Genomic DNA, 5497 nt, shown 5'->3' on the forward strand with positions numbered 1-5497 from the left:
TATATACAATGTTAATTGCGTACACGAAATTAGCCAGACATGAACTGGTGGGAAAAAAAAAGTCTATAAGTTCAGGAGAGAGGTATGTCCATGTTGTTCCAATAGTTATTTATTACCATTTTTTCCTTTCTATAGATTCTTTTCCAGAGTGCCTCTTCCTGTCTCCTGTTTCCAACCCCCACTACGTTTTCAATACTCGACCACATGTTGAGTCCCGTCTTCTTTCTTACATTTCCATCCTCTCACACATTTTCATTTTCCCCTCTCGTACAATTTGTTTTTATCTTTTTCTTTCTTTCTTTTGTTTGTAAAAAGAAAAGAAATTCTTATCATCCCAATGCTTTCTTTCTCACCACTAGTTTTGCTATTTTTACTTTTAACCAATGAAAATACAGCAAACTTTCTTTATCTACTACTACTACTACTACTACTACTACTACTACTACTACTACTACTACTACTACTACTATTGTTGTTGTTATTCTAATTTCTCTTCTCTCAATATTACAGAATCCATGTTTTGCATATTCAATATATTACATTATACACACAACATTCACTCTTCCCCTCTCCCCCTCTCTTTTTCTCTCTATATTCCACAAGAGTAACAATACAAAATAAGAACTGGACTCCTAAGTTAAGTGTGAATAGACATTCCTCAAGTAGATAGATTTAACAATATGTGCACATGTATGTGTGTGTATAATATATATGGTGAGAGAGAGGAGAGAGACAAAGAGTGATAAAGAGATAGATATAGATATATCTATGTATGCGTGTGTGTGCTGTGGGCATATATATATATATGTGCGTGCATATATATGTATGTATGTATGTGTGTGTATGTATGTCTGTTTTTATGTCAGTTACGGGATATTTTCTGCGCAAATAATGTAGTTCTTTATAATTACTTCCAAACAATTTCCAGTACACTCGCCTCCGATCGTGTCGTATAAAATTAAATTTACATAGAATGCAACATTATTTCAAAGTTGTTCCTGATTTTTTTTTAGCTTGGAAAGGAATGCGAGTGTCAACTTATCCGACACAACAATCCGATACTACCTGAGTGTTTGTTGCTATCCCGTCTTCGGCATCCATTTTATGGATAAATGAAAATATACGTAAGGAAGTTTGGAAGAGTTTGTTTTCACGTATTCGTATATATATATATTTGTGTATGTGTGTGTGTTTGAGTGTGTACGTTTGTGTGTAAATGTGTATGTGCGTGTGTAAATATAAGAGGAAGCGCCAAAATATCACCTGTATTGTACGTGACACACTGACTTGTTAAAAAAAAAAGTGAAAAATCATAGGAATTAAGAGGGGAGCTAAGGAAAAACGAAACGAGAGAATCGTTCTAGTAGTAAGATGTTGGAAATAGAAGAGAAGGAGAGAAAGAGAAGGGAAGGGAGGAGCTAAGTGGAGCATCGTAAAAGAAAGAAGGAAAGAAGGAAAGAAAGAGATTTGTGGAGCGGGAGAGGGATGTGGAGATGGTGGAAGGAGAGCAAGGAGATAACATGGAATAAATGAAATGGAATACAGAAGCGGAAAGAGGCGGAAAGAGAGAAGGAAAGTGAAGACGAAGTTTTAACAAAGAGAGAGAGAGAGAGCGGGGAGGGAGAGATGGAGAAAGTGAGAGGAAGAGATGGAAAGGGAGAGAGAGAGAGAGAGAGAAAAGAAGGAAATAAGAAAAGGATGGATGCTATAATATATATATTTCTCGTGTAAACTTGTATTGAAAGAGATATAGAAATAGTTAGAAAGAGAGAAGGAAGTGAGTAGGAAAAAGAAAAAAAAAGAGAGTAAAAGGATGAGAGAGACGGGGGTAAATTGATGCTGGAATGATAAATATATATATATATAGTTAGCTAGAGGAAGATATAGATAGAATGATAGAAAGAGATAGATAAATAGATAGAGAGAGGGGGAAGAGAAAGAGATGATTATAGAAGATCCGAAACAAGCATAAACTATGCATGCATGTGGCATGTGTATGCGTGTGTAGGTGGTAGTATATTTGTATGTGTGCGTGTATATATATATATATATATATATATATATATATATATATATATATATATAGGTGTATATATGAATATATTTGTGTATGTCCATGTATATATGCGTCTCTGTGCGTGTATGTGTATAAGGTGTATGTGCATATATGTTTATATGTCAGTTGTATAAGTATATATTTATAGGTTTCGTATGTGTGTATGTACATGTGTATATGTTTATGTGTTTGTGTGTGGTTATGTATGAGAAGCTATGTGTGTTTTAATAAGCATTAACAAACATCCATACAAAAAAAAATCAGTGTCTTCCACCAAACTTTTACCTCTATAACTCTCAACACCTTTCGTTGTTATATTTACTTACATCATACTTTATTGACTACCATATCTTATTCTCTACTACTCTAGAGCTGCGACTTTCAAGGTACTGGTAATTAACAGAGTTGACAGAATCGGTAAAGTATCAGAATTTAGTTAAGCAAATTTTACGTTCTCAGTTCGAATCTAACGCTGCCAACTTTCCAGGGAGAAAAAAAGTATTAGTCAGGTTCTTGGATTCGATATTCTTATTTGCTCAGTACCACAAAATTCGTATACTGGTGCCTTTCTTCTTCTTCTTCTTCTTCTTCTTCTTCTTCTTCTTCTTCTTCTTCTTCTTCTTCTTCTTCTTCTATTTTGTGTATTTGCAGTGACTTTTCTCATTTTATAGAATATTTCACTATATTCTGTATTGTCTTATTGTACTTTATACGGTGTCCATTGTTTAACTCTCAGTCCCCCTCCTACTAGTCCTTGGAGGCATTTAGTGTATTTCACTCAGTCGCAGACATACAGGTCAAGTTTTCGGTTTGAGGATATGTCAGTTTTGTCCCACAAGTTTCCGTTGGAAGCTTTCAAATGGTTATAGGTGATACCCATTTTCCTCTGAGTAAATGTATGGAATCATAAAGAAAAAAAATGGAAATAAAATTGTCTGCATACACTTGCCTAACATTCCAAGTTTATTCTATAGAAATCATAACCGTCTACTGCATATTACTAACATTGATTGCTAACCCGGTTAGAAAAGGTGAATACATTACAAGGAGTTGAGATATCGAAGCTAAAGTAGTCCCCAGTTATACTTGAAGTTAGAATGTAAAAGGGGGTGTAATTAAACATAACAAGGTATTTAATCCGGCGACCTTAGTAACTGTGCAATTATGCTAGTTATCGTTTCAAGCATTAGACATATTGTTCTAAATTCTATTAATCATTTCGAAGATTCTATTAACTTTTAGAAGTATTTTCGGAGGAATAAAATAGAAATGTTTTTTTTACAAAGAAGAAATTTCTTTCTTTCTTTCTTTCTTCATTTAAAACTTTCTAAATCTTTCTGAACACCAAAAGAAAGAGGTATAATCAACAAATGCATCAAACAAAATACACGCAAAAAAGAACGAAAACAATAATTTCTGTAGGATGTTATATTTTTATGCAGCTCGTGGGGTGAGGTAGGGGTAAGACAGACGAAGGTTGTCGTGGTGGTGGGGAAATGAGAGATAATGATGAATTATTGATAATTTAATTTGTTAATCAATTGTAAAGAGACAAAAAGCTAGTAAAAGATTGATCAAATTAAAACAAAAGCTGCAATAGGTGCCGAATATCCTTAAGTCACGTTGGCACATATATGATCTTCCTTTTCCAATCCCATTCTTTCAAAAAATAGCAATATTCAATCGATCGCAGTCGCTCACCTGCCTAGTAAGATGGCGGTTACATGAGGATGTGCAGTGGGAGGGTGTAAAATTAAGAAATAATTATTGCATTGATCGACAGAGCTAGGGAAGTGAGAAAACCAACATCGATAAATAAATGAAATTTTTTGATTTGAAATAGAAATGATAAAAAGAAATATAAACAACGAAATTAAAATGCTACAACAAAAAGAAATGATACAAGAAAAAGGTTTTGAAACGAGAAAATCAAAGAAAAAATGGATTACTTGAAAACTTTATGGAAATAGCTGAGATGGATACATATGGAAATGGCGTAATACATCTTACCTTTATAGCCACTTTTACTTCTACTATTTTGTTTTTAGAGATCTGTATTTTAAACAGACCTAATTTTTATTGATAACTTACATTTTAACATTTTCCAACATTTAAGATTTCCAACAGATTGTTCGCGACACTGTGAGGAAACTTTTCCTTGGCTGTTTATTTTTCGAAACATTATTAAAGAAAAACTGCTTCTTCACACAGCAGGGTTCTAAAGCTTTCTATTCCACCTAATAATACTTCCCCTGCTAGTCTTCTACTGAACTCCTCAGTCGACCGACGAAATTTCTATGTATCAACTTTCTATCTACTTATTTTCCCTAAAATAACTTCCAATGACTGATTTCATGCATACAAATTCGACATAATTGAGAATTTTTAAACTTAAATAATATAAATAAATAATTATAAATAATTGAATATGTTATGCAAATAAATAATGTTTGCTATGTTCAATTGCATTCGTATTTTATTAAGACTAAGGGGTTACTTATGTCTGTGTTCAGCGGCTGAAATTTTCAAAAGCATTTATTTTGTTTTTTTATATATGATTTTATGATTTTACATACTCTGTCTTCCGAATAAGTCGAACATGTCAATGAGTGCTACTGATTCACTTAGACAAGTTCTAGAGCGAAGCGATTTAATTTACTAAGTATTTTTCTTGACAGCTCTTAAAATATGACATCACAAAAAGAAACTGTTTTGTTCTTTTTTCTTCTTTTCTTCTTTTTCTTTTATCGATTACCGTCCCAAATACAAAGAGTGAATATATAGAACTGTTAACAATATTTAAATCAAGAATCTTTATATGTTATTCGTTCATTCTCATCATCACGACCAACATCATCATCAACACCACATCCAAACACCCCTATAACCACCGTCATCGTCATCATCATCAATACCACCACTATCACCATCGTAGTCAAACTTTTTATTATCATCATCATCATTGTCTTACTCTAGTCTTCAATACCCCTCAATCACCCTAACTCCTGCTACATAGCTTTACCGTTCATTGATTTTATCCAACTATTTCTTGATCTGCACAAATGGATCGAGCAAAACATCCATGTCCATGATTCTTCGTCCTCGCCCCTCGAGTTATTCAATTATAAAATATTATTTGAATTGCTGTCAAACATTAGGAAAGAACCAGAGAGGAAAATTGCATTTACTAAACAAATTTCAACTCAGGAAAATATCAAAATGATTTCTTTAAAGGCAGTTCATTGACTACACTGGAACCAGTATGCACGCCACGGCAGCTTGTTCGTTGGTTCTTACAAATATAACTTTTATTAGCGTATGTGAATATATATATGGATAAAGATTCATGCATTCACACACACACACACACACACACACACACACACATATATAGTTTCTGATTTAATCACAAGGCTAGCGACCCAGTAGTTGCCTGGTATC

The 5497-nt window shown here is 33.4% G+C and overlaps 1 protein-coding gene across 3 annotated transcripts in view; it reads right to left on the reverse strand.

The window, feature by feature from the left end:
• Window positions 1-5497, reverse strand: part of LOC106867486 (innexin unc-9) — a 371622-nt gene that overhangs the window by 204550 nt on the left and 161575 nt on the right. The window lies entirely within an intron of this gene.

Source organism: Octopus bimaculoides, chromosome 2 (assembly GCF_001194135.2).
Source record: "Octopus bimaculoides isolate UCB-OBI-ISO-001 chromosome 2, ASM119413v2, whole genome shotgun sequence".
Lineage (NCBI taxonomy): Eukaryota > Metazoa > Mollusca > Cephalopoda > Octopoda > Octopodidae > Octopus > Octopus bimaculoides.